This window comes from Papio anubis, chromosome 2 (assembly GCF_008728515.1).
Source record: "Papio anubis isolate 15944 chromosome 2, Panubis1.0, whole genome shotgun sequence".
Lineage (NCBI taxonomy): Eukaryota > Metazoa > Chordata > Mammalia > Primates > Cercopithecidae > Papio > Papio anubis.
The window spans coordinates 54,267,066-54,281,925 of NC_044977.1; the positions used below are offsets into that span (position 1 = coordinate 54,267,066).

Genomic DNA, 14,860 nt, shown 5'->3' on the forward strand with positions numbered 1-14,860 from the left:
GTGACGAGTTCAACATTCTGTTAATATGGGAGGCACCAGTCTCTGAGGCAGAGGCAGAAGGGCCACTGGGTAGAACCAACATGGAACCTGCATCCAAGCCCAGGAGGGGCTTCTGCTTTCCCCAGTTATCCCACAGTGGTTGGATTTGGGGTTCCAAGCATGCAGGCCTGGTCCTTCCTTCCCCAGGCCCCAGAAATTCCCTAGTGTGGGCTTGAGTGTGGAACTGTAGCACCACCAACTTGCAGTCAATCCCCTGACACTGGGCTAGAATCAAGTCTGTCTCTCAAATCCAGACTCTGGTTGGGGATCGCTGGGGCTCTGGGGCATCATGGCTCTAGAGTTGCTGGGCAGACAAAGCAGTAGGAAGATGGCTGTGATGGGAAGGGTGACAGATGGCGTTGTGTGTCCTGCCCTGAGGGTGCAGTGGGGCTTTCTTGCAACTGCCAACTTGAGCAGGCCTGGGATCTTTAGAGAGAGTGTGTTTCAGCTCCTGGGGGCTCTTCTGGAAGGGACCAAAGCTAGGTCCTCTGCCCCAAAACAGAGACAAGAGAAGTCAGCCCAACTTGGGCACCAGAGCTCATGGTTTGGGTTACCTGCCACAAGTTACCCTCAGCTCACTATGGAAAGGAAGCATTCCCTACATTAACCCTACAGGCATGCGTGTGAGGCTCTGCACTGACACTCCCAACCCTGCAAGTTTGTGCAAAACTGCACTGAGCCTCAGTTTTCTTCTCCTGGAAAATGGACCAATGCCTACCTGACAATGCCTAGTGCATGGCTGAGCGTACAGTAGGTGCTCAAAGTGGCAGCCATAATTATTCTAAGAAGTGGATGTCAGGTCCTTCCCCAGATATCGACCACCACCTGGGAGGCAGGCAGCATCGGAACTGTTATCCTCTTTGACAGAAGAGGAGCCTGTCTCCTCTGTCCAGTCCTCTGAGCCCTGGGCCCTGCTGGACTCTAGCCCTGGAAGCATTTCCGGCAGAGGCTGCTGGGTCCCACCAGGGCTTGCCTGGCAGTCCAGGGGTCATGTGTGCCTACACTCCACTACACTCAGCAACTCCCAGCTGTCTGTGTCTCTCTTTGTCTGCTCTCCTGGGTCAGAAAGAAGATAAAACTGGTTCTTCTTCCCATATTGACTATTCTCACTGACATTTTACCCACGGCCTGGGCCCAGGCAGAAGTTTAGAAACACCTTTTCTCACTGGGTGCTATTTGTTTTGTTTTGGCGGGGAGGGTGGGAATAGAAAAAGTAACCTTTCCTCATAGTATGGTTCTAGCACGGGGCTTAAAAACAGCTGCTTGTGGCCCTAAGATGGGCATAGGCTTTGCTTGGAGACTTCTGGGTCCCAGCCTCTTGTGGTCACTTATTCCTGGCAGAATGGTCCGTGCTCCCCTCTACCATCAGGTTGGTACATGAGGACTGCTGGCAGGCAGGGTTGTTCAAGTGGCCTTTGCCTGTTGATTGGGGACTGGGAGGTTGCCTTGAATCAGGAATTCTTACATGTCTCTCAGCCCCAGTCCCTGGGGAGAAGCTGATGGGCACTGTGGCCCCTCTCTTGGAAAATCAGCCAACCATATGCAACAGGTGTGGCTCACACTATTTGTGGGTTTCCAGACCCCCACAAAGCAGTGTTGTGGACCCTAGTTAAGAACACCACCTACCCCTCCCACCAGAAAGGCTCCCCAGAGCTGGGAAGCTGAGCAGCACATGGCCAAGTTCCAGCACCCTTACAGGGCCATTTCTGGCTGGTTCCTGGGAGCCTACTCTGTACTGCTAGAGGGAGCATTGCCTAGCTGAGGCAAGAACCCTATTTGCTCTCTCTGTACACCCCGTGCCCAACCTGGTGCCTGGCACAGAAGAGGACCCAGTAAAACCCTGAGACACAGCTACTAAGTCCCAGCCTAAGGTGGGGGAGCTCTCAGACAGCTAAGCAGCCCAAACTGCAGATAATCAAGACCAAGTGCAGCAAGGACTCCAGGACTCACCACTGGTGAGGCTGCTGGGCAGTGAAGGTCAGGGAAGGCTTCGTGGAGTGGGAGGTGTTTGGACTTGGTTATGGAGGAAAGAGAAGGGAAAGCGTGTAGAATGGCCTACAGCAGCGTTTCTTAGAGGGAATTCCACAGAATAACTGGTATGCTGCAAGAAGTGAGGCTTTAAGTGAAAAGTAAAGAACTCTGTTTTCTCATCTGTAAAATGGAAACAATAATGACATCTCTATTGCTGTGCCGCCTGCCAGCCATGTGCCTTTGGGCCTTTTCGTCTGACCTCTCTGAGCCTTGGTCTCCTGATCATTCATGAGAACCAAATGAGATCTCTGATGGGCAAGATCTCTGAGAAGAAGAAAAGCCCATCATAGCATTCCCTGGATCTCCTGCCACATTGGTCCCTAGAAGCATCTCCCAAGGGCCTGGGAGGTACAGGACTGGAAGAAATTTGGGGAGGGGCAGAAGAGCATAATGCCACAGACCCAAACTTGGGCATCCCGGGTTCAAATCTCAGCTTTGCCATTTGCCTGCTGTGGGACTCTTAAGTTACTCAAACTCTTTGTGCCCCCATTTCCTCATCTGTAACTCAGGGACAGTAATAGTGACTACTTCACAGGGCTGGGGGAGGACAAAATGAAGTAGCTTAGAACAGTCCCGACACACAGGTAGTTCTGTGTGGTAGGATTGAGCCCCAGTGACTAAACACCTCCATTTCCCCACCAATCAAATAGGCTGTGAATACTGAATAAAATCAAGTCAAGTGCCCAGCATCAAAGTGCTCAGTAAATGTCAGCTCTTGTCATTGTTTTCATGATGAGTATCATCACTCGGGAAAAAGCAGGCACGTTCTCCAGAAAGGGTGGAATGGTGGCCAATGTCCGCACCTGAGAAACATTTTGTACAAGGCTGTTATTCATCTCTATGACACGTGTTCCTAGAAACAGGTGCTGTTACCCCGTTTTATGGAGGGGGATATGAAGGCTCGAGGTCACTGCCACAGTTCATGTCAGAGCAAGCTTTGAACTCAGCCCCATGCTCAGACCTGAGCCAAGCACGGTCACCTGGGAACAGTCGTCTGGCGTCCACTGTAGAACAAGGCCTGAATAGTGTGGGGCCAAGGGACACTTCCTTTACTGCCTCATATGGAGCATCTGTCCCATCCTGCTTGGCCATCTTCTGATTTAGAGAAATCCTTGGCACCGCCCCAGCCCCAGTTTAAAAGCTCTGTGGTCTGGGCTGTGCCAGCTCCAGACCCAGGGACTCAGGTTGACCATTCCCAACACCCCCTACCCCTAATCTGCTGACGTGAGCAGGGAGCTGGCCTCTGAGTCACACTGCAGGAAACGCTCCAGGCCACACATTCAAGTCCAGCTAATTTTAGGCAAAAAGATCTCTGAAAGTGACAAATGGGGTTTGAGGCCACAGGGAATCAGTGCTCACCCAGGGCACCACTGGCAACCAGCTCAGGGTGTGGCTTAGCTCCCACAGCCCGGCAGTACTGGATGTCCCACCTGGAGACCCAACTTTGGTGACACCTGTTGGGTAAACTGGCCCCCCCATGAGGCTGTGAGGCCAAGGACAGCCTCTACTCGCATCTAAGCTCCACTTCTTTCCTCGTCCACTGTTGGTTCTCTTCCATTCTGATTAACGCCTTTATCTTCTTACCTCTACTGTTCCCTTCCTTTCCACACTGTTCCAGCCAAGGACATTAAAATCCCAGAAATCTGAGTTCCATTCCTGAGTGTCTTTCTCTTCAAGAGACACTGGGAGAGTTCAATTTAACCTCTGAACCTCAATTGACTTATTTGTGAAGTGAGGGTAATAACAGTACCCACCTCATGCAAATAGTGTGAGGATTAAATTAGATAAGCCACTGTGCAAGGCAGACCCTAGACACCAACAGAGTGGTGTTTATTATCATTGTTAATATACTCCAGTGTTTCTTTTAAAAACAGCATGCATGGGCCCCATCCCCTTGAAAGAATTAGGCAGTCAGATAAGACAGTGGCTGTGTCCAATGCAGAGTTAACATGCCATCAGAGGAGGTGGAAAGATGGGTGGCTAATGCCAGGTGGTCCGGGAGGCCTAGAGGCAGGAGCTCTGTGTCATTCTCCACCATGTCTCTAACACTTGATGCATTGCCTGGGAGCTCAAGAAATATTCATGGAAAGAAGAAAAGGAGGAAGAAAGAAGAGGCAGAGGATGTCCCAGTGCCCCTCCTTTCATGGGACAGAAGGCTGCAGGCTTGGGGACAGCCACAGGACACCCTGTGTCACCCATGGAGCAGATGGCTCCAGTTCCCCGAGCCCAGCGTTGCGCTGCCCTGAGCCAGTGCACACACATCCCTCATTGCTCACTTCCTGACACCTGCACCCACCTCGGGTTGTCAGAAAGGGTGACGATGATAGGTTGCTGTTGGGTGTTTGCCACGTAGCATGTTTCCTGGCGGGGTTGATAAGGGGGACAAAGATGGGGCGGCAGCAGGGTGGAGTGGGAACTGGATACTGCAGAGTGCTGTGAAACGGAACCTCCGGTTAATTTTGTATGAATCCCACAGCCTGCCCAAGTGGAGGAGAGAGCAGGGCCGAGGCAAAACAAGAGAGCAGATCATGGGAGATGGCGGGTGCTTTGTGCTGCATATGAATATGATATTGAACGAGAACGTCCATGGGGCTGCCGCTAGCTGAGTAGCAGGAGGATGTGGAGGCAGGGCCAGGGGTCTTCGTGTGTTGTTACCACGTTCTAGTTCTGTGTTCCGTTAACCCAAGGATCACTGAGACCCCGAGAGGTCAACAGGGAAGCCAGGGCAGCCACAGACACGGCGGAAGCCTGGGCAGGGTCATGCATGGGAGCTGCCCAGACACGGAGTCCGCATGGGGAATTCACTGCCTGGCCAGAGATGAGTGGGAAAGCCTTGCAGCCCCGCACCAGGGCTTTCATGGGAAGCGGCCCATGCTCCCTTCTAAGGCCCAGGACTCTGTCAGGTATGAGGCCTAGAGGAGGAAAAACTCCTGAGTATGCAAGAGGCTGAGGAAACACAGCTGCCTTCTCAAATAAATGCAGGGGTGGAGGGAAAGACATGACGACTGGTGAGGTGCCCCAGCCTCGCCTGTGTCACCAAGTATGTGGGAAACCTCAGGCAAGATACTTAGTCTCCCACAACCTCAGTTTTCTCATCTGTGAAATGGGAACTGTACTACTTCCACTCTCTGCCTTTTGCAGACAGTGAGTTGAAAGTGCTTTGAAAGTTTTCTACAGATGAATCTAGGCCCAGTATTTGCTGAGCATTTTTATCCACGAGGGCTCCATCCGACAGAAACCCATCTCGAACTGGCTTATGCACAAAAGGAGTTTTCTGGTTTGTGCAACTGAAAACTCCAGGGATAGGTCTGGCCTCCGGCACGGCTGGCTCCAGAGCCTCAAATGCTGTCAAGAGGACTCTATCCTTCCCTCTCCTACTTTCACTTCTGCTATCCTCTGTATTGGCTTCATTTTCCGGCAGGTCGCAGCACACGGCGGCTCCAGCAGTTTCAGGTTAACATCCTCCCTTCCCAGCCAACAGGGCAGCCTGGCCTTTTCTCGTACGCCCAGCCCACTTTAAAATCCCAGACTATGCTCTCATTGGGCCACTTATAGTCACGTGGCCACTCCTGAGCCAATCACTGCAGCTTAAAGATGAAGTAGGCTGATAGGTCAGACCTGGTCACATGCTCAACCAGAGCTCGAGGGTCAGTCCACCAACACCCCAAGGAGATTGGAAGGGAGAAGGAAAATGGAGGAGAGGCTGTGGACCCACTTCAGCATGGAAGGTCCCTACTGTGGGCTGGGCAGGAAGAGCAGAAACGTTCCCTACTCTTGAGGAGAGCATGGCCTAGATGGGGAGAAAACAGAACTGAGGAGACAGCTGAGGAGAGAAGGTAGGATTCAGAACTACCTGAAATATAACATGGTTAAAGATTCTACCAGCCAAACCACGGCACCATTAGTAATTACACTAGGGTGCTAGGCATGAGCTGGGACTGTCCAGGCTGACTGGGTCTGTGACTAGTGTCCCAGTGGGGAAGAGGCCAACTTGGTATCATGGTGCAAATCCTGGCGCCACTTCTTATCCAGCTGTGGGACGTTGGACCAGTTATCTAACTGTGCCTCAGTTTCTTTATCTGTAACATGAGATCATAGCAGTGCCTCTTTCATAGGGTCGCTGTAAGCATTAAAGTAATATGTGTAAAGCACTTAGTGCCTGGCACATGGTAGGTGTTATTTCAGCATTACTGTTATTATTCTCTGCTGGGAACTCTCTGTGTGGCTTCAGGGGAGACTTTGGGTTTTAAATAGTGAAGAAGAGAAAAGCAGCTTGTTTGGTAGATCAATGGGCTTGAGCAATGCATATGAGTCTTGGTTAAAAAAAAAAAATGTCAGTCCCGTATTTGATTTGCAATGCTTATACACCTCCCCTCCCCCATCACCACTACCATGGGGGAAAAAAATCCTTCAAAAGCACAGTTTAATGTGAAGTTCTGATGAATCATGTGTGGATGCTTTCCAGAATGCTGCCTGCATATCCTTCTGAATCATCAATAAAATAACCCACATGTCAATCAATGCATGCTATCGATGGTCATAGGCTGGGGTGGTAGAGTCTGCTAGGCAAATAATTCTGCAGGCCATGGGGTGGCAGGGAGAGCACAGGACCAATAGAGAAAGATCCTGCCCAGCAGCTGACTGAAAGGCTTCCAGGTGATTCCAGTAAGACTAGGGAGTCTTCATGTCCCATGAGCAATGCTGCTTGGCCCACTAGGTGCTTCCCGTAGTCAGGTACCCAGAGAGGTGGTGGAAGAGATGGGTTGTAAAGGCAGCATTTCCACGGGTCTCACTTTAGGCAGAGCATGAGGCAGACCCACCATGCAGAGGCCTGAGTCCCAAAACTACCCTGGCTCTCATTTACTGTGAGCAAAGAGCCAGGCCTTCCCAACACGTTGTTCTCTGGGATCCTCACAGCAGCCCCTTGAGTAGGAAACAAGGCTTGGAGAGAAAGGGGGCCCTGATTCTTACTATCAAGGCATTATTGTTTTGCAGAACCAATATGCACTAATCACTAAGTGCCTACTATATGCTCAGAAAAGGGGAGGAATATAGAGACCATTGACTTTGAGTCTCAGCTTCACCATCTAAGTCCTTAAGTCATTCCCTCACTCTGAGCCTCAATTCCCCCACCTGTAAATGATATGATAATAACACCTCCTAGAACTGCTGAAACATCTCCATTGCTTCCCCGTGCTTCTAACATGCCAAGCAGTGGTGGAGGTGGACAAACATTTATTTATTGAACAAACATATGTTGTGCACCTAGTATGTGCAGGCTTGGGCCACATGTACTCTTCTGGAAAGAGACCCAGATCTCTTTCATATGCTTTCTCAGGAGCCAGTGTCTGTGTGATGTGGCCACATACAGGACAGGTGGGCAGATGGGGACAGGGCCAGCCTTCAAAGATATCGTCTCTTGGTTCAAGGGGGCAGAGGATGTCAGACAGGAAATGCCGGGTGCAGTGGCTCACACCAGTAATCCCAGCATTTTGGGAGGCCAAGACAGGTGGATCACTTTGGGTCAGGAGTTGGAGACCAGCCTTGCCAACATGGTGAAACCCCATCTCTACTAAAAGTACAAAAATGAGCTGGGTGTGGTGGCGCTTGCCTGTAGTCCCAGCTACTTGGGAGGCTGAGGCACAAGAATCACTTGAACCCAGGAGGCAGAGGTTGCAGTGAGCCGAAACCAGCCTGAGTGACAGAGTGAGACTGTCTCAAAAAAAAAAAAAAAAAAAAAAGAAAGAAAGACAGGAAACAACTCCAAGGGCACAGAGGCAGGCAAGAATCAATTGGAAAGATGGCAGCCAGCAGCAGGAAGCCAAGGCCTTGGTGTAGCCGGGAGGAGGAAGGAGGAACCCCTTCCAGATCCCCTTACTCCCCAAAGCTCCCTGTAGATTCCCAGGAAAGGGAGGTGGAAAGGTGGATTGTAAACTGCTCCCACCTTAAGACTCTCCCAGTCTAGCTATAATACTAGTTACTAGCCATGATGCTAGTTATAGCTATGATACTAGAGAGTAATTAACACATATTGAGCACTAACAGCAGCCAGGCTCCCTGCTGAGGCTTCATGGCATTTTCTCCTATAATCTTCACATCACCCCTGTGAAACAGGAACTGTCGTCATCCCAGCTTACAGATGAGGAAATTGAGGCTCAGAGCACCACCCCTAACAAGTGACCTAGCCAGGATTGGTGCCTACACTGTCTGGCTCCCAAATGTGCACACATGACCTCCTCGGTCTGCTGCTTTCTATTGACAAAAATAACTACTGCAAGAGGAAATGTTCTAAAGGTTGACGAAGGAGGAGTGATCCCCGCCTGACTGGGGACAAAATCAGGAATAGCTTCCTCTGAGTGAAGCCTGGAAGGACAGAGCAGAGTTGAGCGTGCAGAGATAGGGAGGGAAGCACACGCAGTTAACGGGGCGTGAGCAAAGGCCCTGTGATGACAACCAGGATGTATACAAGGAACAGTGAGGAATTCACTGTGGGAACCTAGGACAGATCGCAAAGCACAGAGAACTCCAGCCCGTGAACTACAGATTCATTTTTGTAGACTCTGGTTTTTAGTCTGTTTGTTTATGCTGTGTATGCAGACTCTCAGGTTGGATAATAGTGTTTATGTCCCTGTGAGTATGAAATGGGCCTCCAGCTCCATAAGGTGAGGCCCTGAGTACAGCCTTCTCCAGGTGCATGGAGAACCAGTGAATTCACTGAATGCAGGGAAACCGAGGGTTGGGGAAATGGTTCTCACACTGGGTTCCCCAGAGCCTTGAGGTTCCACAGAAGTGCCCCATGGGACAAGGGGATGCTGAATGGATGGGACTCTGGGCTTCTCACCCACCATGAACCAGAGACACTTCTTTTTTTTTTCTTTTTTTCTTTTTTTTTTTTTTTTTTTTTTTTTTTTTTTTTTTTGAGATAGGGTCTCGCTCTGTTGCCCAGGCTGGAGTGCAGTGGCACAATCACAGGTCATTGCAGCCTCGACCTTCTTGGGCTCAAGTGATCCTCCCACCTCAGCTTCCCAAGTAGCTGGGACTACAGGCATGAGGCACCCTGCCCAGCTAATTTTTTTATTTTTTATTTTTTTGTAGAAACAGGGTATCAAAAATTAGCTGGGTGTGGTGGTACATGCCTGTAATCCCAGCTATTTGGGCGGCTAGGCACAAGAATCACTTGAACCCGGAAGGCAAAGGTTGCAGTGAACCAGGCTTGAACTCCCAGCCTTAAGCAAACCTCCCACCTCAGCCTTCCAAAGTGCTGGAATTACAGGCATAAGCCACTGTGCCCAGCCTCAGACTCCTTTTTAAATGCTTTGAAGACTTTGTTTTTTTAAAATTTAAAAAAATTGTTGAAAGAAAGAAAAAAAAATTGAAAACCTCTGATACTGGAGAAAAATGCTAAACTAGAGTATCCAAAAGCCTGGGTTGGGGCACAGATCACATAAATTCTTAATGCATCATTTGTTAAATCTGTGAAATGGAGCAGACACTGTGTGGCTTCCAGGGGCCACCCTGGCTGTGGATTAAATGAGAGAACACAGCGTGCCTGGCCCAGGGGCCTTAGGTGAAGTTGGTTTTGCAGGGTCAGGGGGATGCATGTGACTGTGCAGGAAAAGGGTGCTTAGTCCACCCATGCTGGGCGGGGACGGAGACCAGCCTGACTTTGGCCCTTATGGACTGGGACCCTCTCCAAGCTCCCTCCACCCTGTTCCACCCTGTTCCGTGCCTCAGCCTCCCCATCTGGAAAATAAAGAAGATTGGTCTGGTAGTCTCTGAGGCTTCTCCAGGCTCAGACATTCTACTACTGTGAAACTGTCTGCCTTGATGCCCCCACTATGCAGACATCAGATGGGTCAAAGGGTGGCTGACTCACGGCCAGACCCCAGGCCTCTCTTCACTTGAAAATTCATGACCTCAAAACCTTGTCCCATCAGAGCCCAGGCCAGGGCAGTGCCCTTGGCCCTTTGCCCCAGGCCTTGGCCCAGCAGTCCTTTTCTACCAAGCAGCTTCAGGGCCCTCCCACACTGGCTCCCAAAGGTCAGGTTTAGCGGGGGACCAGAATTTGGGCATCCCTGGCAACAGTTCTCTAGCTCCCAGAAGCCCAAGGGCCTAGACCCCAGTTTCCAATTACTTCTCCTCCCTGGGTCTCAGTTTCCTCATCTGTCACATGGGCTAAGGGGTGAGCAATGTTGCTGTATAACTGCAGGCGGGCTGTCTCGAGTGCTAGTGGGACCTGAGTCATCCACCCAGCCTAGGTCCCACAAAGGCCCCGAGTTCAGCTGGAGAGATCCTCTGCCTCCAGGCCTGCCTGTCACCTGAGAGGCCCAGACAGGGCGGGTAAGTTATTTATACACGCCCTCCTCACCCCACAACGATTATCTTACTCCTCCTGGTGCAATCCAGGCCCCTGCTGTGGTTTCAGACCCAGAGTTATTTATAGTCAGTGGAAATTAGTGCCTCGGCCGATGGCTCCCTAGGACCCACCTGCCCTAGCCTCCACCCCAAAGGGAGAGAGCAGGCAGCAGACAAAGAAGTCAGAGGTCGCAGGAGAGTGTCACATGCAGGTACAATGTGATCAGAGTATCTGACACTGGATTGGCAGGCAGTTGGACATAGCAGCCGCCAGGAAGTAGGACGCAGGAGAAACAGCCCACACTGGGAGGGCAGGCTGTTGGGTGAGCCCTTGGGAAAGCTCTGCTGGAAAGAACAGCAGAATGGAGTGTTCCCTGGGGCCTCCCCCTTCAGCACACCCCAGCTCAGTGGGGTCAGAGCAGCTGGAATAGGAGCCTGAGGGATTCATGGACCCATGAGACAACAGGTCTGGAAGGGCCTTCAGGGACCATTTTATTTGGCAGTCCCAGGGTGCACATGGGGAGATTGAGACCCAGGAGAGAAGGGACTTGCCCAGCACACAGTGGGTATGGGCCAGGGGGCAGAGACACCCCCGCCCCACTCCCTGGTCTCCCCTGCAACCACCTGGCTCCCTGCAGAGCCTCAGCTCAGCCTCGCCATCCAAAGACCACAAACTGAGTGGCTTAAATGACAGAAATTTATTCTCTCACAGCTCTGGAGGCTTGTCAATGGCCATCTTCTCCCGGTGTCTCTTCACATTATCTTCCCACTATGCATATCTGTCTCTGCCCAAAGTTCCTCTTTGTATAAGGACGTCAATCATAGCATGGATTAGGCCCACCCTAATGGCCTCGTCTTAACTTAGTAACTGCAGTGTCCCTATCTCTACAATGACTCTGTCTCCAAATACCATCACCATTTTAAGGTACTGAGGGTTAGGACTTCAACATATGGATTTGTGGGAGCACCATTCAGCCCAGAACACTGTGACATAGGAAAACCACTTCAGTCTTCAGAGCTGAAGCTTTCGCTTCTGTAAAGTGGGGACGTGAACAGGACAGCAAGAAGACTGTGATGAGGGACAGGCTCACTGCTGTACTGGTGTGTCTGTCTCCCAAGCCCGATGCTCAGTGGGCGTTAAGAAGTGGGCGTTAGGAAGTGGCAGTGTGGTGAGAGAGTTAAGAGGCAGACATCCTGGGTCTGAACCCCAGCTTTGCCACCCACTAGCTATGTTGTGCTGAGGAAGTGACATCACCTCTCAGAATCTGTTTACTCATCTGTGAAATCATTCTTATTCCTGGGCCGTGAGAAGTCATAAATGAGCTGATGTGAGTCAACACACTTAGCACTGCCCAGGAAACCCCTGGAAGTGGAGACCATCATTATTATTATTATTACTATTACTATTATCATCATGATCATATAGGTTAAGAAGCTGAGGCCCAGAGAGGGAGGCATCTTGCCCAACCTCACACAGCCCTCTGGCACAAAACTCAATGAGAACTCAGATCTCCCAATCCATAGTCCCAGATTTTTTAACCACGTCTCTGTGTGACACTAAAGGGGAAAAGAAGACAAGTAATTCCTAAGTGCCCCACATTAGGAAAGTAACTAAGTACCTTTTAGCTTCTCCACGTGCCTTTGGGACATTATGGAAAAACATTGTTAGAGAGAATGTGAAGCTGCATGGATGACAGATGCAAGGGGAAACGGCCTGGCAGGAAACATCTAGAATGTACCCCATGCTGTGGCTGTGGGGTGAGACTGGGTGATAGTTCTTCCCTCAGCCTGTTTCTGCCTGTGTGCCGATGTCGCTCCGCCTGGGTCCGCTAAGGCATGCTGGTCGTAAACAACAGAAGCTGACTGGGCGGCATACTGGAGGCTAGAGGGCAGCGTAGGAGTGGGCTCTCCAAGTTGGACCAAAGGCTGGAAAACCCAGCTCGATTTTCCAGAAGAAAATGGGGATGTGCAGGGATCTGTGGCACAACTCACTGAGTAAATGTCCCTTTGGGGAATTGCAGATTGGGAAAAATCCACTCCAGCTGCTTTTGGTGCTTATATCGCTCAGGATTCCAAAGCACACTGTGCTGGTGAATGTTAACCCCAGCTCTGTAGTTGGGAGGGAATCCTCTTTTGTAGTGGGTGCTGATTTCCTTGGTGTAAATACCACCACATTACCCACATGACATCATTAAATACAGAGTTGGGACGAGAGGCACAGCAGCACACCATTATACGATATTTCTAACACACGGATACAATAGACTGTCTACTAGAGAGAATAGATAATAGTGAAATGTAGTAAAATAATTAGGAGGTGATAAGTTTGGGGTATTTGTTGCCTTTTAAAATATAATTTATGTAATTGTAGGTTTATATAATTGATTTCTAATGATGGCTGTAATTAACAACCAGCTCACAAAATACCTGAAATTTTAGCGATCAGCTCTCACAAGCAAGTGTGAGCTGGCACCAGCTAATCACTGACTCTACGTCCCAGGAGACAGCATCCCTGGGAGGTGATTGGCCTAGCTTGATCACATGCCCACGCTTAGGCCAGGAAGGTGGGGACACTTTGACTGATAGTCACCAAGACTCTTCCCAGATGGGGAGACCAAATCCCCTAAAGGAAAGCAGAATGCCACTGGACAGCCAAAACTCAACACAGGCCTTTGCTTCTCTTCTTGATAATTTCTTTAAGCTGTATTTTTTTTTTCTTTTATAGTATCTTTTCTATTTCTTTTTTAAATTCATAGTGCTTGAAGTCTCAGAGTCTTTTTAAAAGGCTCCAGGGCTTAATTCTGAGAACAGTGAACTGAAGGACCCAGCCAGGAGAGGTACGGAGGCTCAGAGCTGCCATACCCACCTCTACCTCCTCACTTCCCCACCCCTCCCACCTTCTCCAGGGGGTAAGGAAATGAGCTAAACCTCCTGCCCACCTGTCACCCTGCCTGAAAGTCTACCTTTACAAATGCCCCAAAAGAACATAGGCAGCCCAAGTTGAGAAGTATCTTAGGGCAGAGTCTTCTCAAATACCCATAAGGCAGATGAGGATGAATGGAGCCTCAGGGGTGTGGAGTGGCCCGGATACTGGAAAGGTGCTCTTGAAGGCTTAGGCCTCACCTCAGAATGTGGGCAGGGTGGGCATCCTAAGCCTAGTGAATTCATGATTGACTGGGAGGCCTGTGGACCCTCCAGGAAGATGTAGGAGCTCAGGTGGCCAGACTGAAGAACCACACCACCCCACAATGAGAACCTCAGACCCCCCTGCTGCTGCCTGCTTGTTTGGGACCCCCTGGTGGCCAGCAGAAGGCCAGGGGATGTGATTTAGGAAGGGAGCCGGAGGGAAAGTGCTGCCGCATGTTCCGGTAATGGCCCGGTTGGTGGCTGACCACTTTGTGTCAACAACTCAGGCCCTGAGGTGGGAGATGCCACTCCTATCCCCATTTTGCATGTGAGGAAACTGAGGCACAGTGGGGTTGACTGACTTGCCCACATCGCACAGCTGTGAAAGGCAGGCCTGGATGAGACCAGACCTCGTGCTCTTAACCATTTGTTAAAGGGAATGAAGGGTCATTCCTAGGACTCTGTGCCCCCATAGAGGGCGCAGGATGCTGGCTCAGAAGCCTGAAAGTTGTCAGTTGCTCCAAACCACACTGGGGCTCAGGCCCAAATATGAGGAAGAGGGGCCAAGGGAGGGGCCGGGAAGATTCCTGATCTGCCAGTGGGGCAACTGAGAACTTGACCCCAATTTCCAGGCCTTACTCATCTGCCTCCTGCTGGCCAGTGGCATCCTCAAGGGCACCTCGGTGTGGGCCTCATGGGCCATAAATAGATAAATCAGAAGTCCCAGACCCAGGGATTGGAGGCTGTCAGTCCTGGAGCCACTTGATACGGCCTGGCCATGGGACACCATGAGACTGGGAGTCCAGCACTGGCTCCTGTGCTCACTCACTATGTGGTCTCAGGTGAATCACTTTCCCTCTCTGAGCCTCAGTTTCTTCATCTGAAAAGGGGGTCCAGGTATGCCTACCTATAAGGTTGTTAGGAAAATTAAATGAGAATAATGTATGACAAGCCCCTCCCTTTTTTCTTCCTCTCCCCTGTATGGCCAGAGTAAACTTAAATACAAGTCAGGTTGTGCCATCACCTGCTGAAAACCCAGTGGCTCCCACTGCTCTTAGAACGAAATCAGAACTCCTCACTGCGGCCTGCAGGCCTGGTGTGATCCAGCCATACCCTGTTGCAGGAGGGCCTCAAGGACAGTCTGCCAGGCCCACAGGAGATCAAAGCCCCCAATCTGTAGAAACCCAGAGCTTCCTTTGAAACTACAGAGCTTTCCCCCTCTGCTTCTTACTCTTCCCTGAAAAATGTTGGCACATCCCCTGGTGGGGTATGCCCCACCCCCTAGCTGAGACAGTGCATTCATTTACTA

General features: G+C 50.7%; 1 protein-coding gene across 14 annotated transcripts in view; it reads left to right on the top strand.

Moving 5' to 3' along the window:
- Positions 1-14,860, top strand: part of ATP2B2 (ATPase plasma membrane Ca2+ transporting 2) — a 381,370-nt gene that overhangs the window by 251,513 nt on the left and 114,997 nt on the right. The window lies entirely within an intron of this gene.